This window comes from Rhopalosiphum maidis, chromosome 4, assembly GCF_003676215.2.
Source record: "Rhopalosiphum maidis isolate BTI-1 chromosome 4, ASM367621v3, whole genome shotgun sequence".
Classification (NCBI taxonomy): Eukaryota; Metazoa; Arthropoda; class Insecta; order Hemiptera; family Aphididae; genus Rhopalosiphum; species Rhopalosiphum maidis.
Genome location: NC_040880.1, coordinates 3,063,415 through 3,089,016, shown reverse-complemented (window position 1 = coordinate 3,089,016; position 25,602 = coordinate 3,063,415). Strand labels below are relative to the sequence as shown.

Here is a 25,602-nt window from a genome sequence, read left to right as displayed (position 1 = left end):
TTGGAAAATGTTCTCTTCTTAACACCCCTCCTTCCCCGCACAAGTACAAACAAGATCCTATTTAAACCAGAAACTTGGCATACTAAAATTGTTAAAGTTACATAAGGTATTTTGTCCCAGTATTTATGTAATTTTAAAATGTAAGGCCTTTCATAATTAAACTTGATTTTTACTTATAATTACACGTTTATGGTTGTAATTTTATATAAAAACTCAATACTAAAGATTATATTATCATGTACATACTGATAGGTTTACTATGAAACGTTTTGGAAATCCGTAAAATATTTTAGTGAGTACTTAAATTTTTACTTAATTTATATTTGATTACATGGTAAATATTAAACATTATACTATGCTCTACATTGATGTACTACACATATGCATTTATTATTAATTTAAAGAAATAATTCAATTTTTTTCTTTTTAATTTGTCTTTGTTTCTTAGATGGGAATATGGGATAAATGTACTTTTGTTTGTTGATTATTTTATCTAGAATAATTCTAATGTGTTCAATACATACATACATACATACATATTAATCTTATATTATTATAGTAGTTTTATTAAGTCGTTTGTTTTTATATGCGCATCATCGTTATCTAAAATACAAGTGATAATTATTTTTTACTATTATAATTTAATGTAAAATATAACACCAATAGTATTGGTGATATAAATTATTTTACTACCATAAAAAAGGCTAAGTTCAAAGCATATACGTATTTTTACTTAGTTATGTATTTAAATAATGTAAAATCTAAATTAAATTAAAAAACTTAAATCGTAATTGATTTAAAAATTAAAAATAAAAGTATTAAATATGTAAATACTAATGTTATGTAAAAAAACTTTGTTGAGTAACCTTAAATTGAGTATTAAGTATAAAGAAAAAAAAATATGATATTACAATTAATTTTAACGAGCGAATTTATTGATAACCTTTATAATATAGTTGGTACACATTAACAATAAGTAAAATCATGATATACGTGAATGAATACATATATATATATAATATATATATATATTATATACTATATATTTTTTAAATTATTTGATTTCTTAGTATTTTATCAATACAACTATAATCTTTACGGCCTTTAATACATTTAGCTGATGGTTTATAAATATGAATAGTTGAACCGGTAACAACGAATTCTTATTCAACAACATTTCATTTTTACTTCTACGTGTTTTAAAATCATGAAATACTATGTAATAGTCATGTGATTTTTTTTCACAAAATACAGATTTTTACCAGATTTTACTTGAAACTTTCTTGGGATAGATTAATAAATAAACAATCTCAAATCGTTGATATCTTTATTATTAGATAGTTATTGTGTTGTAACTACTAATTAGCATATGTTTATTCATTATTGTCTATATTTGAAAGGAATAGTTAATATTTGTTTTTTCCAATAATCGTTGACATATATGTTGGTACGAATAACTGTAATTATTTTTAATAAACAAAATTAATTTTTTTCAAATAACATCATCATGAATGTTGAGATTAGTTTATTTTATATTTGATCACAGCATCACGCGTTAATAAAATTTGTTCTCACAGTTAGGGAATGGCCAATCGAAAAATCTATTGTACTCGGACCCCACGAACGCATTAAGGATAACTTACGTAAACCATGAAATACATTATTTACCAGATGTACGGTGAAACCAGGAAAATATAATTTAAAAGAAAAATGTACATTGTATATCGTAGGTAGCTGCTGTTGTGTATACAGCGGTGTGCTATGGTGTTTACTCGAACTACTTTGTATTAGCCGCGAGCGCTATAGGTAGAAGAAAACATCACAGCGCCCATCCTGTATACCCACATATAAATACTACCCATCGTTTTTGCTATAACAAGCAAGTGGAAGGAGAATTAAATACATCAATGCACCTGTCTTTTGTATGGTACATATATTCATATAGGACAATAATAAGATGTTTTTTTACGGCCGAAGGCCTGAATGTTTATACCACTAACCACACATTTCTATATCTTATAATATTTTGCCTACATTTTTTTATCATATGTTTGAAAAACAGTAAGCTAAAAAAATAAATCTTCCACGTTTAGTAAACAATATTATTGATTTTATTTATCTTTAATTTTTTAAGGAATTTACATTTTTAATATCTTCTATTATGTTGAACAATTTTATTTTTATTTGTGTTTTGAATTTGATTTATGGATTTTTGTTTATGAGTGGTTTTAGATTCTTAATGGAGCATAATATTGTTATTTTATTTACTTGTCTTCACATTTTGCATAAGAAAAATGCTTCGATCTTCAACTCTTTAGGTGGTTTATTGGAATATTGGATCTAGTTGGTTAAAAGTAAAACATCTCTCGTACTTTTCAAAATTATTGAAAGAAAGTAAAAATAATTATGGAAAATAGAAATATTGCTCAGAATATTAAATTCACGTAACTTAAGTTTTAAAAATACATTTAGAAATTTAAAATCATCAACAAACATTTTTATTATGATATTATGTATATTATATTTATTTTGTTGTATTTTATACTATTAAGAACATTTGAGGTTTTCGATTTTTTAAATTTTTTTTTTCGATTTATGCATGTTATCACAATACAATTTTTGTTTTAAATTCCAAAATGTATTATAATATTCTCACATAAGTTATTCTTATCACAATTAAAAACTATCAAAATTAGTCACATTTTTTTATTTACTTGCTTGAAGTTCAAATTTTGATAAAATACATTTTCTGATTATTTATGATTTGTTTAACTATTTTAATTATGTCGTTATTTTAAGTCAAATGCAATGGTCCGTGTTGTGACGGACACAGCCTATATATATGTGCGAAAGCGTCTCCGCGAAATATGTTCCTACAACAATGTCACTCATTCTACAACAATGGAAACGACGTGCGTCGGTCACGTTGCAGCGGTTTCTGCTGAAAGCTTATTTTATTGTACCAGTCGACTTTCGCACCCTATTTATACATATATGCACGTATACATGCTATACTCATACGATATTCATTACACTGACATTCATATTTTATTATTAGTATATAATATATATGTGTTATATCCCAAGCACAATGAACGCTCTTGTTCGCCTCTCATCCCCCCTCTGACTTGAAAAAGGGCGTTCGTCACTCTCCGACGGGTATTATAATATTACATCTCCTTCTGCAACGCGTGAGTATATAATGCATATATACATAAAATATATTATGACTATTCGTGCGTATTTTGTACATACGCGTGTGAAAGTCATTTACGGCTGTTAAATTTCCGACCAGATTTTACAATTTATCTCTTGTTTAAACGCGGGAAACAGTTATGTAGATTTGCATTACATTATCTGTCAAAGACAACTTTATTTTTAAACAGATTTAGACAAATATTCTAATTATATTTTATAACGTATTATTTTTGTTACGTCATATCTACTTTTAAAGAAGATTAATTTATCATAACTCTTGCAAAATTTTTATGTGGTTTTTTAAACTGTAAGTGTTCATAAAAGAAAAATTTTGATTAAAATATGTACTCTACATTTTTTAATATCATATTTTAGAATATAGTATAAAATTATAACTTTGTAAACAGAAAAAGTGTAAAATTTTCTCAAACTAGATAATAAATAAATACATAATAATTAAGCAAGTTCCTATATTAATCTAATAATGCGTAAATTGAAATATATTTTATTAGTACCTAATAATAAATAAATGTATTTGGGATTTGGTTTTCATAATTAGAAAATATTAATATTATTAAATGTTCTATGTATACTATATGAACTAAGATAATGTTATAATTTACTAAAATAAATAGTAATAATAATAATAATAAATAATCTTTAACTTAAAACAAATTTTATTATGTTTTTATCGAGGTTTTTATAGTTATTGAAGTAAACAATTAATTTTTATATTCATAAGAATTAAACATTTTATCCAACTTTTTAATCCATGTATATTATAATATATATATTGTTATACCTTCAATTAAAAAAAAAAAAAAACATTTTCGAGTAATCACAATTCGTATGTCAGTGTTAAAAATTAAATTGATTCAGTTAAACATAATGAAATAAATGTAATATTATTTCAACTATTAAAAATAATATTATTTGTTTCCAATAATTAAAAATACCGGATGTTATCTAACTTGATTGTTTTATTTTAAGAAAAATATATTTATTTTTTTGTTTATAAGAAATACCAGATTTTCTGTAATGTAAACCTGTTGAATATTTATTTATATTTAAAAATCAACTTATATTTTATTAAGTATATATGATAGTATGGACAACGAATTTATTTATATGAATATGATGTATTTAATTTGACGCACGCTTACCTATTTATAATAGTTCCTATGTAGTGCATTAGTGTAGGTATATATTTATCGTCCATCGATTCTGGTAAATTTTACCAATTTTTTCGCTATTCACGATAGTGGTGGCGGGTGAACATGGTACTATTTTTCAACATTACCGACAGCTTTTAATCAAACTGGAACCTTTTCAAAGGACCTTTCCGACGTGTGAATAATAGCAGGCAATTAGTTCTCTCTTTCTCCGTCCATTTTTTTTCTGTACTCGTGTGCAACCGATATAGACAAATGCGGAATAATAAACATCGGATAGTCTGTCCGGCGATTTTTCTACTAGTGAACAACCTGCTTCGTTGCGCGTATCCGGTGAGATCGGTGACATCGCGTCACCGGCATTGAAAAATCGCATCAATTGGAAATCCAATCGAATCTCATGCCAGGAAAAATAATGTTTGATTATACATGCGGCTACCGTAGAGAATATACCTCAAATCAACCGTATACTTTAAAACACTCAAACACTATCAATTTTTATGTCTATAGATAGGTACGAAATAAAGTGCAGGATGATGATATATGTCTCTTTAGTTTTTTTTTATATTCTATACATATCCTATTTTTCATTTTTATGGATATGTATTGGATTCAAATTTAAGGAAAATAATACTCTTCATAATTTTATTTAGCACTAATACATTCCTAGATATAATAATTGAATTTATATTTAAAGAAAAGTTTTATATGAATATAATCCTAGACAATAGGTACTAATTTTTATTTTTACTAGTATACATAAAGACATATAGTTATGTAAATACGATTGGTTAGTTTTATCTTACTAATAATGTATGATAAACTGATTTTGGAAAATATTTTACTTGGACTAAAATCATAAAATGAAAATTATAAATTTAATTTAATCTAAATTCATTTTCTATATAGTTTTATTATCGTTATAGTTTTATTTTAGAGTTAAATTTTTCTATTTTGTTAATAAATTATAACCAATAAATATTGTATTTATATTAAATACTTGTATTGAAAATAATCTTACAATATTGTCAATTTCTGTGTATGAAAACGTTCCATGTAATTCTTATATGGTTAGGAAATCGGGTTTGTTCACGAGAGTGTACAAAAAACGAAAACGTATAATAATATATGTTTTCAATAATTTACGCTGAAATAAATAATATTAGCCAGTAAATCAAGAAAATTGTTCTATGCCGATACTAAGTTATAGCACTGTGTCACTGTTAAACCACAGAATAGATAAAATTATATCCACAATAATTACAAAGGGGTAGAAATAAGCCTGACATAGTCAAGAACCTAATGTCCGAGTTCCGCCTAGCATATTATATGGATACTATTAATCAAAATTTCAAATAGGCTGACAATATAAAATATTTTTTGGTTGTAAATAATCGTGTACAATATTTTATTCTAATTTCATCTATATTTTGTTATATGACCAGGCCTATGACATAGTGGTTTGGTCGAACACTGCGATAGGGCCCTATAAAGATCTCTACAGTGCCTTAATTGCGACAGTAAACGTTTCCTTACTCCTAACTATAGGTAAACAAACGTTTATAACCTCACTTCTCAGGTTAATTCGTGGGTTCGTTTCCATGTTTCTCGGTGGTTCAGACTTCAGATCGTCGATAAATACAAAATCTCGATCAGCTGATCGAGTGCCATTTCTATGTTCACGATGTAGAGAAGATAAGGTGATACCACTTCCCAATCTCACAATGTAAAAAAATGGATGCTAAAATGTACGGCAAATGTTCGTAAATCTCTCAACAGAGTACGCCACTATTCGCCCGGAGGCCTATTTTATTTTAAGTTGTTATACGAAAATATATTATTAAATATTTAAATATAAATATAATGTTAATAATATGAATATAAAATAGGTGGAATATATTATTATTTTATAGATATAAACCAAGATAATATTATTATATTAATCATTTTATGTTAAATAGGTATAAAGGTTGTTATAGAACATTAATTTAAATAAATAAATAAATAAATAAAAATGTATAATATTAGTTTATTTATTTGTAAATACCAGTAATAAAATTAGTTACTAAGCAATTGAATGACTAGATCATGATTCATTGTGTAGATCAGATAACTTAGGTACCACAATTTTGATAATTTTGAACAACATTAAAGTTAAAAAGGTTTTTTTATATATTCAGTTGTGAAAATAAAAATAATTTAACAATGCCAAAAAAATGTTGTGCTTGGGTGTAAAACAGGTTATGTGCCAGTGAGTCAAAAAAATTAAAATTTAGTAATGAAAAAGCCCCAACATTATTTAGTTCACTAAAGGTATTTAAATTTTATTTATTTTTCAAGTTGATAACTTATTGGTCATTCTAAAGGTGTATTTCAACACATACTATATTATTTATTATTACTTATATACATTTTTATAAATTTAATTCATAGATATTTCCATTTATAATATATAATAATATTAATATACCAATAAATTATACTTATTATTGTGTTGATAAAATTATTTAATATAAATTATAAATCATAATTAATTTAGGATGATAAAACTCAAGAAGTCTGGAATAACAGTATTCCTCGAGAAATTATATACTTACCCATTATTTTCAACTTGAAGACGCAATATGCAAAATATAAAAATGCATAAAAATATATTATTTGAAATATTAGAATATTTGAAAACTAATAATTTAAAAATTATATCCATTGGTTGCAATGAACATGGGCAAAATCCATTGTAACTTTTTATTTGCAATGTCGTATGTATTTTGCGAGTACTGTAGAAAATACAGGTAGAGAAAAAAATAAAAAACAAAAAAATCTAGCCAAGCAATTAAAATTATAATATAAATAATAATGATGTACCTAACTATTAAAAAAGAATATTTTTAATTTTAATTTTATAATACTACATTTTACCCACACATTATAATTTTATTTTTAGATAACAATTTATACTTACTTAATAATTGTTAGTTTTTCATTATTTTAATTATTATATAAGGAACATGTAAAAAAATGTTTATTTATTAGTTGCCTAATAAGTTATTGATATATTTTAATATTACTAATTTAATGTATCCTGACTTCTGATTGACTGATTGATAAATATAAATATTAGTGAAATGTAAATAGTAGGTAGGTCGTAGGTAACCTAACCTATTCTATTATTTTAATTATTGAAAATAGTTCTTACTCAATGAGCACATTGAAATATAAATTATAAAACAATATATCAGTCAGTGAGTCTGGTTCAAAACTCGGTAAGTTTTAACTTCAAAATCTTACATTATTTTATAAAGAAAATCCTGCATAAACCTCATGGTTTTACATGCAACATAAAGGAAAAACAGGTCTCGACGAATGGTGGCGCTACCTATCGCGTCCCACGGTACTATCAAACTGCCGTCCAAGTTGGCATCCGGAATATTTACGAGTGGCATCACCTTATCTTCTCTATATCGTGTCTATGTTGTACTATGGTAAACAGTTATAGTGATAGGCGTTATCACGTGGATAATATAATGTGTACTGGTGTGGTAACATCTCTCACACCTGTACACTGGTTTATGGTAATAATGCGTGCGTTAACATTACGGACGTATATGTACATATATTTATTTTTCAAGTTTTAACTTAATATTTTAGCTGCACAAATACACACCTTAAAGTTACATACGTAATATATCTAGAATTCTTTTATGGTGGAATTGAATAATATCGCTGATGTATTATAATTATTTTTTATAAATATAAAGAACTCTTACAAAATTAAATATAATTTTTAGATTTGTGTGGACAATTGTGTGTGTCATAAAATTATTATACTTAAATAACCAAACATTTTATCAAAAAAAAAAGTTAGTAACTCACAAGAATTTTAAATTAGGTACTTATAGGTACAGCCAAGTGTTGTTGTTTGTTAGAATATTATCAATATAATAATTTAAAATATGTATTTTAAATAATTAGATACATTTTTTACTCATATAATATGTTTGCATTGTAAGTGTAGGTGTGCATTTTATTATCGAGCATACCTATTATCGTATACTTAATTTAATATTAGGAAATTTGGCTTTGTATTAATAAGGTCCTTTTTAAGTAGTTCATGCAAAATAATAAATGTAAAATATATTTAATCACAGTTTATTTTTTATAGATGTTTTAAGTTAAGATTTGGATAAAGTAAGATATTTAAACCATTTTAATTATTTTATTATAATTTAAAAATATTATTCGGATGTATTTGAAATTGTTGACGTACATTATTATACTTTATGTTTATATCGTTTATATACACAATATTTTTGGAAAAAAATGATGTGACTACCATATTACTAATAGTTAATAATAAATTACTTAAATAGCAATTTAAATGTATCATAAAATAAACTAGTAATTTAATAGAATGACAGACTTTCTCACTTAGAATTGTTTTTTATACGCAATGATTTATATAATTGAATTCAAATTTAACACATTCTACATTATAGTTGTTTATTCTATGACGAGAAGCATTCGGAACTTTAATTGAGTAGTTATCTAATTTCCCTGTCTCCCTTTTTAATGTTTGTTTATGTAAATGTTTTATATATTGAAATTATGTTGATTATTACAACGATTGTTATTATACATTTATATCTATTTATTTTTGCGAGCATTCTGGGTAAGGAATATCCGCCGAATTATGTTTTGGAGAATTTCCTAAATCATATATAATAATTACGGTAAATGTTTTTTTTTTTTATGGTGCATGAGTGTTTGCTTACATATAAATTATAAATTAATACTCTATGTACATTTTATACTTTTAACTTGAACTATATTTATGAATTTTGAATATTTCACTTATTGACTTTATCGTTATATTAGGTACATACTACATACACATTTAATTAAAATAGGTTTAATATAAATTCAACAAAAATGTACTTTTTAAGTGTTATATATATATATTTTTGAATTATTCACTATCATTATCTATATATATTGACTGTTAGGTGTTTCCTGTATCTTAGGTAAATTCCTTTAGTAACTAGTTTTTATTTTAATTTTAATTTACTATAATTATTTATAATATTATGTAGTCACAATTTTCATTAAAATTATATGTGTCTATAAATTGTATTAAAAGTGATACTTCTTTACACTATTTATTATGTTTGAATATAATCCAAGAATAAACTTATTTAATATTGTCGTATGGTCCATTAGATTAAATGTTTGAATTAGCGAGAATCGTTTGTCGGAAATCTTCCATTTAAATGTCAAGTAGTTAAAACAGTATGTATTACAATCAAATCAATATTTATATTCATTTAGATCTTTAACTCATTTTCTAGATTTTATTTACTTTATCGCAACTATAGTAGTTTCCTGATTATATATTTACTATACGAGTTTGATAATATAAAAAATTATTTATTTAAAAAATTAAAATATGTTTTTATAACTGTAATAGGTAGGTATTTAAAAATAAATTTATTTAAACTAAACTATTTTTATTTCCTTGGGATAAAATTGAAATATAATGCTATCAAATGTTAATAATTATATTTTAATTTTTAAAGTTTTATAGTACTTTGTAAAAGATCAAAAAATTAATAACTGAATTAAACTGTTTTATTATTACGTATATTATCTAAACATTAACACTGTTAGTGTTACCTTAAATAAATGTATATTTTTTGAAAGTAAATTTACATTACTAATTTTTTCATCACCTCTCTGAATGTAGGTAAAAGATTTCTGGGTCATAAATTTAAATGAGTTTATGTACTAAAATTAAGCGTCGTTTTCGCTTCCGGCCTTAAGGCGTTGAGTTCCTCACTTCCCCTCTATTTTCACTATTCTCCCGGATTCTTCTTATCAGATTTTAACTTTTGCCGTCAATAGGCGTTCCCTCTCTTAAAGCCTGTACAGGAAATTCACGCCTTTCCTTCGATCCTGATTTGGAAACAACCCCATATTATTAATTACTGGGCAATATTAAGCATATTGTATATGTCTTTAAACAGCCAATTATTCATTTGTGTGGAGAGAATGTCTTTTAGACATTTTAGTTGAATTTTGTTTAGGAATTTGCGTGACGATACCGATTCATACATACCATTAATTGTGTTGATTAAAAGTAGTCCAGATGTTATTTAAGTATACTTATATTTTACTGTTATAAAATAAACGTAATTAACTCTTATTGCACTAATTTTAGTTTTTCTTGGCTGATTTTTTTTTTCTATTATTATGTTTTTTTTTTAATAAAAATGTAATTTTTATTTAAATTATGAAAAAAAAATATCATCTTATTCATGCTGTTCACTCTTATGCTTCTTGTAAAAAAAAAAATTATACTAAGCTTTAAACGTAAACGAAAAACTATAAATTTAATCATTGGTACAACATAATAGTTAGAATTTACTTAGTTTTAGTTTTTCCAGTGTTCAGCTCAGTATATTTGCTCGAGTTTCTTGAGCGGTCCAATTAGTTAGATAATAAAAATATATATGTTTTCAATTTTTTCGGAAATGGTAAGGACCAACTTAACGAATCGTTTTTCACTTGAAGCGAAAATGTCTACGTAGTAAACATACCTGTGAACAAATACTTGGTTTTAGTCAAACAGAATTTTTGTTAATTTTATTTTCTCGATACGGATGTTTATCTTTTGTTTTATTTAGAATCCGATGTATTCGATTATATATTGTACTTTTGTACTTGATGTACAGTTGAAATACAATATATGTATTTGTTTTTACTTACAGTACTCGTTGGATTAGATATCCATATAGTTTTAAAAATATGTTTAATGTTTAACGTATTTAAGTACTATTAATAAAACAATAAAATTATTTTAATACATTGTTTTTTAGTGCTGGTATTATAATGTGTGTATGTATATATATATACATATACAGGGACAAGAAAAGTACTTTAAAATAGAATATCGTAGTACTAGATACTATAAAACATAGATACGTGATGGTATGTTTGGAGTATTACAATATTAGATACTCGATACTTAAATTTTTACCAACTAAAATTAGATATTCGATACTTAAAACTATGTTAAAGAATATTACAAAAGTTCAATTATTTTGTAGATGATTATTTTTAGTTATTTTATACTTGCAGATAAAAGTTGCCATCATCGGTGTTTTAAAGCATTTTAAACTAAATTAGTAAGCCATTAACACCTTTCCCCTCCGTATTTTAAAAATATAGAATAGTATGTATATTATTGCGCTTTTAGATTCTGAATTGAGAAAATGTTAAAACTATTGATTTTATGACTGTTATTTTCTTGTAAATATCTTTTGTCAATGGTTTTAACCATGAATGATGAGTTACCTTAATAATAAGATACAATATAACAGATTTTTTGTTAGTTCCTATTTTATTGTTTGAAATTATTTTACAGAATCTGTGCACTAAATGTATTGCTATAATTTTGAGATGATACGTATAATATATTAAACTTGATATGTGACTTGTATTAAACATAAAATAATATTTCAAATCAAAATTACTTATTCATTTTGAATTTTAAATTTAATCGTTAGTGTTAAATGAAATATTTAAGTAATAAATTATGTTTATAATGATTATATAATTAATATGCATCAGTTTCCACAGTTTCTAACATAATTTTAATATTAATGTCCCAAATGATTACTAAAAGGTACCTCCTTCCATAATATCAGGTAACCGAAATAATTATATATGAAGCTTAACTTTTTCATTAACATAACAAAAAAAAAACACATTTCGTTGATAATCGGGACTGGATTTTTTCACTAAATCGATTTTGGTAGTTATTTCATCCAGTATTTAGCACGTCGAAATAATTTAATTAATTTTTCCAATGAGATAGACTTTATAGTTTATTTTAAATTCATCGTCCTTAAAAAATATTTTCCTGGTAGTATTTTAATAAAACAATGGTGATTTTCGTAAATGTAAAATCGTCTTTTATATTTTAAGATTTGAACAGCGACGGATTAAGAGTTAAAGACGCCAAGAGAAAAATCAATTTTCCAAATAATAGATTATTGGCACTTTAAATAGTTAACGACATTTTTAAAATATGAAAATTATGACTTTGGAGGTAGTTGTCACTTTGCCCGACATTAGACGCGACTTTGGTTTTGAAACTAATTTTTAATTTTATTTCGTATTGGTTGTATATATTTTGTTGTTAATTGTAAATATATATATATATATATATTACTCCATAATATATTTAAGTGTTTCAAAATTTTAAATAATTATTCTTAAAGTCAGATTATGTTACGTACATTAGTATTATTTAATAAATATAATATGCCTGTACGTACTATCAGAAATGTTATTGAGAAAGTAAACTTAACTACTATATCATGCGATGGTTGCAGGGATTAAAGTAGGTAGACAATATTTACTTACTTACCTATGTAATATATTAATACGACTTTATCTTGAAACTTTTTTTTAATTTATTCATAATAACCTTACCAGTGAAACATTTCCCCAAAAATTGTTTTATGTATGTATAATAACAATTTCAAAAATTGTGAAGTCATAAATTGATTAATATTTAAAAATGTCTTTTAGATGTTTAATAAATAATAATATAATAATGTATACAATCGTAAAGTTATAACATAGGTTATGTTATGACTTATTATGTATTGTACTCTGTGTACAACAAGACAATTAAACACTTACAAGTTAAAATGTATACTATGTTATGAAAAAACATAATATGAAGGTATATAATAAGAGTGATTAGCAAACAGTAATTCTCTTTAAAGAGTATCTATGTAATTAAAAAAAAAAGATATAGTATTAATGTGGTTAGATAAACGATTCTGAGTAAAACTTGATATAATAAAAAACAAATGGTCAACATTTTATTTAAAATGAGTACTCTAGAATTTTGTTAAACATTTTTGTCTCCTAAATATTAGCATTTTTGGAAACTGACCTGTATAAGTTTTAATCTGTTTTAAAATTTTTATGTCTAGATTCTTATGTCGTGATGAACGCATTTTTCAAATTTTTACTGTTTCAAAAAGTGTTATCTAAAAAAAGTAATTCCAAAATACTAGTCGTATGTTCACACAGAAATACCGAAAAATGAGTGACGGTAACAATTAATGTCACATCAACTCTCCGTATCTTATTAGATTTAGGTTATCCAATTATTCATAGATATAATGGCAGCAGATGTAAGGGAGAATGGGTGTAATAATATATTAAGTTGATCATTTAAATATCATAATAATACCAAATTTATTATACCTTAATCGTCGGGTAATATTACTTAGATTTACTATTGTTATTATTTTTTTCAAAAAATGTTATTATAGCATTTTACAGATTTTAGATCTATATAATTTATGAACGTCTTATTTTTATCTTATAAATAGTGGTATAATTTTAAAACATGCTTGATTTTACCTTATAAACTAAATATATTTCAATATGCAATAATATTATAATTAATTTATAAAATTATTTATATATTGTATAATTAAATAATATTCATTGTATAATTATATTTTGTAGAAAAAAGTGAAAAGTGTTTTTTATTCTAATTCATATATCATGGGTTTTATTAATTAACTTTAATAAAGTAGTATCATAAGTATGAATACAACTAGAGAGTACTTTGGTATTATTATATTACTGGAAATTATCTATATGTTGACAGTGAGGCTTAACAAAATTAATTATGCAATGTTTTTTTTAAAAATAATTTATAAATATGTAAATTGTATTCAATTTTTAAAATGATTATACATTTTAAAGTATTACAAATATTATATTTTGTTGCAGGATCATGTAAAGAAGCTAGATTCCAGCTGGCTAGTTAAAAGGGTATGTTCTATATTTTTTTTTCATACTTGGTTTTGTTTTTATAATTCTCATAAAATTGTGAGTGTTACTTTTCTAATTTCTAATTTTAAATGCCGTTGTCGCATGGTGTCTTTGCAAATACACTTCAATGGGTGAACGTATTTACGTTTCGCTCGAAACGTCTTCTTTAGCACAATAACATAATATAATATACTCGTATCATTACAAACGGCAATAGAGGCTTAGAAATTATAGTATCTTTGGATGTATGTGTCAGTGTGAATAATCCTATTATTTAATGTGCGTTATAAGTGTGTTGTTATAGATGATAATATGATGCAGTGGGAATGCGGCAAAAACCCTACCCCCAAGTGCACAGCATGCTCGTACTCGCTTAGTGAACTTAACCCATACATGAGGTTTTTTGACGTCTAGCCAAATGGGACGTAAGGGACGTTTGGATGTTTTTTCTCTTCGCTTATGACCGCTTTCCCTCTATTTCTCTTTCAGCCCCCCTCCACTGGGTTCGAATTTCATATGTCGACGTGAAATTATTCGCTTTAAATTGTGTTCATGTGTGAAAGGGTTGACCCAGAATCGACCTTGTTATATGCGCCCGTTTTGGCAGTATTTCGAGTACATTTATTTCTCTACTTTTAATATATATATATATATAAATATACTGCTATATGCAAACTATAAACGATCATGCAATATGTCTAACCGTTTTCAAGCAATTTATGTATGAACATCATATTTCTGAGGTAATTTCTGTTAGTTTTGTGGTCCCACTGGGAGACCACTTATTCCTTATATATATAAATTTAATATAGTATTTATGTTTATATATATCTTGTTATTTTTACTTTATTTTAATGATGTTTATATTATAAAAATGTGTTTAAAATTTTTTCTTGTAGCTGTTGTATACTATATAATATCAATTGTATACAAATTATATGGTTTTATTGATGTCCTGTAGTTACTAAGAATTTTATCTATAAATCAGCTTGTATATATTTTTTATATTTTTACTTAGATCAATAATAGAATAGCATGTCTTTTAATATTAAATGAATATCTTTAATTTTAAATTTCTGTTTAATATATTCCTTCACTATACTGTACATTGTTTTCAAAGATAAAGCATTTATAGATATACCTAATACATATATTATATCTTTTTTAATCTCTTTTTTTACTTTTTTCTATCACATTGGTTCTTAAATTGATTTTATTTTAGTTTTGTATTTTTAATTTGATAGACTTTATTTTCTATGTGGTATTTTCAAACATACTATTATGTATATGCTGTTTAGTATAATTGTAGAATACATGGTACCTAAATATTTGATATATTCATTCTCATAGTGAATCAAAAACATCCAAAATATGTAAATAAACATTAAATTATGTACGTTTGAATAATATGACATACCGCAATGAATGTATATGTAATAATTTTCCTTGAATTGTATTTATTTATTTTAGTAAGTTAAATATATTTTACCCCCTGAATAACTATTAGAATTTACTATTAGATTACTTTGAAAATCTAAATCTAATATATTATTTGTTTATTAAACAAGTACCTAGTTTTTAATTATTTCGTTAAGTAGATATTTATTTAAATGTAAATAGTTAGCTAAACATTAACATGACATTTTTAGTACTTTATATTATAATATAAATTCAATATATACATTTTGATGGTAAGATTTTTTGTGTGCCTATAAATTAAAATGTTAAATAATTTCAGTATTAATAAAGAAATGCCCTTTTTAGTGAGTAACAAACTATTAATTCGCTCTCAGTATTTTTACTTACGCAATCATACAACTCCTCCGGTGTTGAAAAATAGAAATTAAAATTTGAGCAGATTAGTTTTTGACCCCCCCCCCCTCTGAAATGGACCAACTCAGTAATTGGCTTCCTGCCGAGAACATGATTTTCCTTTTCCCTAAACCCTGCAACTCGCCATCATATTCCCGTTATAATTCTTCAATCGGATATGATTTTTTGACATTAATTTTTTTCTGTTGCTTTCTTTTAATTGTAAAATATGTAACATTAATTTTTTATGAAATAACTTTAAATATTTTAAAATTATTCTTTAGATTATATCTTATTAATAAAATGTTTATATATAGGTTATATTTTATACTGAAAAAAATATTAATTTTTGTAAAGTTAAAATTATATTATATTTTTAGATAGTTACAATCAAAGGTTAGGTATATTATGTTGAATACTGTTAACGATTTATAAGATATTTTTTTTTTATTTTGTTATTGATGATTATGAAAATTAATTCATTATAATATGTATCTTTTGGAAATATTTTTGAAGTTAATGTCTGACTTAAACTATTTCCATAGCAATATAAAGAAAGGATTTAATATTATTATTATGTTTATTATGGTCACTTGTATATTACCTAATTGTGCGCGTTGGTTCAAAAATATCATGTGGAATTTAATTAAAAAGTCTTCAATACGGAAAACGATTATCATTATAACATTATGACTTTAAGACTGTTGTGTATAAATAAACATAGTGAGTGTGTTCCCTCTGAAATATTTAATATTATGTGTAATACCGATAATTAGAATAAAATTTTACCCTTACCTCTTACTCCATGTTAAATTAACCGTTATTGCAATGGAATTTGTAGATAACAAGACGCTGAATTTTGCTTGTTTGCGAAATCTACTATGTTATTTCGAAATGAGTATTTAGGTGACTATATATATAGGCCTGTTTAAATAAAGCTTCTCCTACGATAGAAGATGCGATAAAACTCTGGGGCGTGGGTTTAATTACGACAGTAATTAACTAATACTATACGATGATAATCTTATGGGTTGATTAATAATAAATCATCGGAAAGCCTCGTAGAATTAAATAAAGAAATTCTTCAAACATTAGATGCATATCTCACTGTACATACAAGAAGTGATGAGTACTTTTCTCTGTACTTTTGCGTCATGCAGTACCTATATAATTAAATAAATAAAAACGTGATGTGGGTATTAGTATCATTAATTTAAGGTTTATAAGAATAAGCGCTGTTTAATAAAAAATAAGTTCACCTTTCTATAACTCTAAAATGTATGAATTTCAAGTAAATTTAATTTAAAACGTTGGATAAACCTAGGTTAGTGATTAACTGATAATGATACTATGCTAAACCAAACAATTACAATAATATAAAATATAATAGGAATTTAAAGAATTTAATTACCACCACAAATTTTTTCTCGTGATATAAATAGGAATCGTTTGCAATGGATTTAACTAAAGTTTTCAATTTTTTCTGCGTATTTAAATAAAACATTTTGATTTATTCAACTCTGACTTCAGTCCCAAAATATACATTTTGATACCATCACAGTTAACACGTCCGTCACAGTCCATCATTGTATATAATTTAAATAACTGGTATATGTATCTCAATTTTGGATACTGTCCAAATATCCCAATTTGCCTTTTGTTAGTATTACCCTACGGTATTGTTGAAGCAGGGGAAATTACTATATTCAAATGTACATTTTAACGTTTTATTTATGATCAGGTCAGTTATGCGATCTCATTTTGTAAAACAACGGGTCGTATTGTTGTGTAAATTAAAAAAATATATATTAATAATTTTTTAACTTATTCTTCCAATAAGCATATAAATTAGTATACGTAGTTTAAATAATGCCTTTAACAGTCACTGCGATATCCCTAAAATGTATGTTTATCCGTTTCATATTATCTAAATTAAAATAATCAATTTAAAAAATTTGAATAGATATTGATGTATTGTATTTGATTTATTATATCATATTTTATAACTTAATCGAATTCTATTAAATAATTGTTTTATTTATTATTATCGTAAGTATTTATTCAATTTTCTTTTAAAATATATTAGTATATTTCATTTAACATACTTTTTTGTATACATGTTAAATTTTTCTAACCTGTATTTAAAAAATCATAACTGTAAATATTTTTGATATTAAAATTAGCTTCATATTAACGTTTGTATCATTAAATTTAATTTGTGATAGTGAATTTATATGTATGCATTTTTAATTTTTACTTGAAATATAATCGAATCAATAATTCAAGTGTTTGTGAATTTTTGATATGGTTTCTTGTTTCTACTTAAGACTATTTTGATAGACTTCTAGTGATACTCAGAGGGGAATGAACTAATAATTTAATAAACTAATAAATAAATTAGACTTTAAAGAAAATACAAATTGGACACTAGAACGGTATATAAGGGTCCACCGCGGTGATTGATGCCGTCCGGAGCACGTGGGTCTACTAATTTCATATGCTCGGATCATAATATGCACGCATGCACGTACGTATAGCTCTTGGGAAGTTTGTAACTTTGGTCTTCGTCGCAAAATCCTTTGGGATTTCAGTTATACACCAACAGTGCATTTGGAAAATACATACATATATTACTTATAATCTTTCAAACTTGTTTACTGTTGACAAGAAATAATTTAAATTATAGTATTAATATAATAATATCTACAAAATAATATTTGTACATTATAATTCATAAATACTATTAAGTTATTTTTATTTGTAAATCACCATGGATTATACGGTAAATTAATATTTTTGTCTAATATTACATTTTAATTAAGTGCTCTAATTATATCACTCAATGGGCGTAACTAAGTTGTATTTTGGATTACTAAAATAATAGTTAACTTTTAATGAATAGTGATAATTTTAATATAAATTGATATATGTTGGTATTATATAATTTCTTTCTTAAATATTTCAAATCTATAAATCTTTATCAAAAGATTTAAGCGAGGGTGTGCTGTTATGTCTAATTTTAAACCTTATGCTGCTAGAAAATAAAACCAGATGTTAGTCTTCCCAAAGTGTGCAGTATGGGGTATAATTGCTTTTCCTATATTGAAATTATTTTATACTGTATAAGGTTAAAATGCTCTTATTTTTTCATAGAATTAATGTTATTTTTATTACATTTCTAGTGTAGGTAAGTGCTGAAAATTAACAAATTTGGTATATTTGGACAATAATTCGTTTAAATTTTTTTTTATTATTTAATTACAATTGTATGTAATAAAATAATAAAAATAAAAAGTATGTATAAACATATATATAGTTTTTAAGTTCAGTTTTTATTTGAATTCTAAATAATAACCTTGATTAATTATTATTAAATCAAATTCTAATGATTGAATGATTATTAATAATTTGTATATAGAATGATGTACATTTATCTTTTTATTATTATGTTATGTAAGTTATCATTTTAACAACAGGAAAACTCGTACTTACTAATTTAAAATAAGTACAATATGCATGTCAGATTTTCTTAGTGTATTTTTCTTTTGTCCGATAGAAGTTGCTAGAAGTAATCATTTATTTATTCATATTCCTATCTTTATCATTTTACGGTGAACAATTTCGCTTAGGGGACACATTCATAACAAAAGTTAAATTCAAACATATTATATTCGTTCTCATTTTTACAAATATATATTTACAAATGCTCTTTTGATGTATAATCAATTTATTCACTGAATTGGTTTTCATATTTATAGCTCAAATATCCTGTATTCTGAATTTTATCTACAAATTTATACATATTTTTTAATTTAACCCGTAATTTACCTGAGACACATTTTTAAAATTGTATAATCGATAAAATTACTTATTGATATAGACACACACACACACACACACACACACACACAATATATATATATATATATATATATTTACTATAATGTATATTATATTCCAAGATCAATTGTTTTTAAAATTCGTAATGAAAATATAGGATATTGAACATTGTATTATATGGTGTGTATTTTGTTAGTTTTCTATATTTACAAACATAAACAATATTTTGATTAACTATTAACATATAGATGTTGTAATAATTGAAAATAAAATTAGAAAATTCTTCAAAACAACAATGTGTATAATTCTCGAACACATGGCCCTTTCATGTTAAATCTTATGACAGATTATACTTTTCCTTTATGTAGAGGGTGGCAATAAGTTATTAGCAATTAAAGGAGACTGTGTGATTGGTCCGGGCAACGACAGTACCACGGGTTCAGCCCCAAAAATCGGTTGAGTAAAATCTGATTTTAGTGTGTCTATAATAAGAGGAATTTGGACACACATAACCCGCTGCAATGTGGCGCGCGCGTTGCTGACATTTATTGTTGATTGTTGTGCGCATGCGAAAAAGAGGGTGAAAAACACGTACTTTACTATAATGTTTATAATTTGTGTAACTTTATAAATACGAATTCCAGTAATAATCATTTTTGACAACCCTAAATGTGGTCCTGTAGTGACTCAATTCAGCGACAACGTCAGCCAATTGGAGACGATTCGGTCAGTGACGTCTCTGTATAGTATAAATGGTAAACCACCATTTTAAATTATGGTGATTATGTTAATTACACGTGTATAAATTCAACGCTGCTTATTCCGCGGATCGTTTTATTTAACTTTAGCCTTTTTTTGATTTATCTTTTTTAAATATTTGTTTATATACACGTCAATGCGGTCGTCAGGATATTTTTTTGAGACTATTATATCACAGTTGTAAATATCGATATCTAATATGCAACTTAATGAAGAATAGATTTAGATAACAATCGGTGTATAATTAATATTATGATTTATTAACTTTATAACATTATTACACTTTATTTACTTATAAGGAATAATATTTAATGTGATACGGCTATAGAATGCAGTATATGTATATTGTACATACTATATATCAATTAATAACATGATCTGTGTGATACACTATTGTTGCATAATATATTATAGTTTTAGAATTCGACATTGTATTTTGATGAATCAATTGGCTAAAATGTTTAATTTGTTTGAGTTAAATGCAATTATCGATTATTATATAATATAATACATATATTATGAAGTTAAATTGTATACAATTTGAAAGTTTTAATAAGTTTAACTAAAATATTATCATTACCCATTAAAAAAAATATATATTATTTTTTTAAACTAGTTTTGCTTCATCGTTATGTTTAAAATTTTAATCGATTTATAATTTATATATTCTTCAAAGTATACTGTTTTTGCATTTATCTTTATACTTAACCAACCCCTCATTACTATTATTTCTTGTATTATTGTTTGTTTAAAACGATATTATTGTTATTGTTAAAACCCAATGCATGATGATTCCTATTCGTATACTACCTCAATTCTAGGATTTACTATTAAATATTATTCTTATATCCTATAAATCGGTATTTATAATTTATATGTGTAATAACTAAAATTGTTTCCAGTTTTTATGCGTACGTGCAACGGACATAATTATAAACTTGGGTGGGCGCACCGCCTGTCATTTGCATTTTCAAATTAGTCGCAATTTTTTTTGCGCTTCAATAAAACAAAAACACGACCTACTACATCCAACCATCCATAAATTTACCAAGTCCCAAACAGAAATATCAGCACACGTTTCTACGGCCTCTGAAATGCGTTTATATACATTTTTATATATTTTGAAAAAAACCAACGTTTCATCGATTTCTGTAGCATCCAATTGCTAACTTCATTAAGTCGTTTTACCACTATGTATTTTTAATAAAATCTATTGTTTGTTTACTATTATTAGCATTTTAATAATTACTCGGGATGTAAAACTTCATTTTAGTGACCATCATAAAATATACAAACGCCATACAGTGCGCAACACAACAGTTTTATTCGTAGGAACCTACATTTTTTCAATGGAAATCCGGAATTGTATGTGTACTTTACTATGCAAAAATTATATTATTTCTATTCATATTAATTTATTTATGTTACCTAATCAAGTATTTAATAAATCAATTTATGTAATATTAATATACTATTATGTGGCTTGTAAACTATGGTAAGCTACATACAACATTAGTTTGTATGGCATTAAAAATAAAATAAATAATATTAAGTATAATTCAATTCATTTTTTTTTTTATATATATATTTTGTATTGTAATTTCTATAAAACTAATAAGAAATTATGTCATGGTTTCTTATTTTACTATCTTCTTTTTTTTCTAAGACCTACTTCTATATTTACTTTAATTCTTTATTATTATTTTATTGATTATGAACTATCTTGTGATGTACATTAACTAACTGAATTGAAATTGTAATAAACACTTCAAAATAATAATAATAATTATTTGTTTTAAACTGAATTTATTTTTTATTGTGAAATCGTCTTCAATATTTTATATCAATTTTATTTCCATTAATTTAGTATTATCTATATAACAATATACAGAGTGTATCAAAAGTCTTCATCCGATTACGAATGTATATAGCTCGGCAAATGTTAGCCACTAGTAAACGACCCATATACTAATGGAAAGATTAGATAACCAAGTTTATTAAGTTATCTTTCGATTAGTATATGGGTAATTTACCTGCGGCTAACGATTGCCGAGCTATATAAATTTATAATCGGATGAAGACTTTTGAAACACTCTGTAATTTAAAAAACAATGTGTATTTCGAACCTATTTTCAATTTTAAATTTATAATAAAAACTGAATTGGAAATGATAGTTTTTAGATTAAATTAATAATGCATATTTTGTAAGCATTAAACATGTTTCTGATAGCAAAGTTTTAACGTAATTATCTTTTCCACAATCCTACACGATTGCTTACTAAATCTTAATAGAAAACTTTTTCCATCATGTAAAATAGACATTTTTAATAAACCTATAGAGTAGGTGTAAATATCAAGATGTAATATTATCATATGTCTGTATAATCCCACATATTTATAATAATATATTAATACATTATACATATGTATATTAAATATTTTTAATGGATTTGAACTGAAGTATAAAAGTATAAATCAAGAATATGAAGGTCAATAGAGGAAAAAGTTATAGAATTTTATTTACAAAATAATCAACTAATTCAATCTAATAATGTGTGGTTATTAATTTAAAAACCTAACAGTCTTTGACATACTATATAATATATATATGCAATGAAGTTAATTTTTAATTAGATAGATACCCAACACAAAATTAGATTAATTTTTTTTTGTTTCTAATAGACAATTATTATATATAATAATACTAAAGTATAATGCTGTTTATTTTCTTAGGAGATATCCTGATTTTTTAATTACTTATATAGTTATATGATATTACAAAAACCATTAAATTCATTCTCAGCTTGAGTACTTATAAATATTATTTATTAGTTTATATAGACTAGCTGAAGCGTATTAATAATTTTACAAAAGAAAATTGTATACCATTTTCATGACTTATGTTTAAACGTTTCAATCGTATATAAATAATATGGTTTTAAAGACGACAAAAACTAATGTACGGTATTTACCTCGAGCTGTATTATTTAAATAAATCTATGTATAAACTTCTCGGGACTAATAATAATTTGTAGATAGTAGCCGTTTTGCCACTGAAAATATTATTAATGTTTGAATAGCTTTACATTTTATTTGAAGTAATCTCTTTTAAAGCCTTATTTTTACTATTTGTTAATACTTAAGTTTTACACAAGAAGAAACCTACATTGGTCAATATGTAAACTATAAATTATAGTCTGAACCAAATCGTAAAAGGTTGATAGCTCAGTTGATAGTTATCTCATAAAACTTACCTGATCTTTGTTTATAATTTAAACTTAACACTGTTTTTCTAAAACAAATTTAATGTATTAAATTACATAATGCATTAATGTTTAATAAATGCTTTTCCAAAATATACTTTCATTCATTCCGTGTATATTTGTATAATTAAATGTATACAAAACTACATAATTTATATAATATAATAATATATGATAGCTTATAAAATAAATAATCTTGAATAATAGTAAATTAATGAATGTAGAATAAGTTATAATTTATTATAATATAATTATTTAATAGTTTGAATATAAACATTGAGATGATAATATTATCAAACTACTTTTTTAATCATTTGTAATAATATCTATTATATAAAAAAAATAGGTATAAATTATAAAACCGGTTTTTCTGCTTATTAGCTTATAGAGCGAGTCTCTTGAACCATGTCTGAGTTAATAAGTGACGTAAGAATAGTAACTGGGAAGTGTAAATAATTATACTGAACGATACTGAACGGATATGGATTCAAACAAAAGTTCAATAATCTTACTGAAAAAAAAATAATACCAGTATAGTCTATTACTACAAGTCAACAATTTTAGTGTTACAATAAAGTATATTTTGATAATAATAATAATAATAATAAGAATATGGATAAACTTGAAACGCAATATATTTATTGTATTGAACATTTTTTATTTTATTATGCAGCTAAATATATATTTTATTGAAGTATTCATTTTTTATGATTCTTATTTTATCTCATAGTTATTTTACCAATTCTAAAACAAAATACTCACTCACTATTTAGTTTTTAAAAGGTACAACTTTTAATATGCACTATTAAGCATAAAATATATACGTTGATCTTGTATTATACATTTTATCTAAATCATAGTGAACTTTAATCAGTCAACTTAAATAGAGCTTATCATGTAAAATTATTGTAAACTTTAATAATATAATGTAATATGATAATTTAAGTAGATAGAATAAAAACATGATTGTCTAATTTTAATTCCCGTGGCATTTGGTGATTTTTAAAATATTTTAGTGACTAAAAATAATTTATACTTCGTAAATAATTTATATATATATTATACGGACAATATACATGTACAAACTTTTGAACAATTATATTTTATCATAATATAACTTAACTAAGATATTTGTTATAGAGTTACGAGAACAAACATCTGCATTAATATGTATATATATAAAATAAGTTTTATATTAAGAACATGCTAAAAAATAATATCGTTTATTTTTTTAGAGAAATGGCTTAAATTGTACATACAATTTATGTTACTTTATGTTTGGTCTAATGTGTTTTTATTGTAGTGGTTCTTGCTATCCGTAAATACTAAACAGTGAACTGTTTTAAATCGTACGCGTTCGGCTGATGTGCTCTTCGGGTTTTCCAGTCAACATACGTCATTTTATTTGCTACTGCATTTTCTCTATAAATTGCACGGCTTACATTTTATTTTATTATTATTATTATTATTATATAATTTTTATATTGGATACATATCTATTGTTTATATCTTTGGTTTCCACTTTGCTTATTTTCTATAAATCTACTTGTAGACAATATCAATTACCGACTCGTAGGGAGTATCTCTATTGAAACTTATCGTTCATTTTTCAAAGATTATTGTTTCCAAAAAAATTATCCTGTTAATTAACCTGGACGTTTCTTAATTTCAAAATAGGTTATTATATTATTATAATT

The 25,602-nt window shown here is 24.6% G+C and overlaps 1 protein-coding gene across 4 annotated transcripts in view; it reads left to right on the top strand.

Annotated features, from left to right (window-relative positions):
• The window catches only part of LOC113549927 (fat-like cadherin-related tumor suppressor homolog), a 142,200-nt gene that overhangs the window by 22,151 nt on the left and 94,447 nt on the right, over nt 1–25,602 (top strand). For all 4 annotated transcript variants that reach the window (XM_026951455.1, XM_026951454.1, XM_026951452.1 and 1 more), the window contains one exon: nt 14,190–14,231. The gene's annotated coding sequence lies outside the window, so the exon portion shown is untranslated. The remainder of the gene's footprint in view (nt 1–14,189; nt 14,232–25,602) is intronic.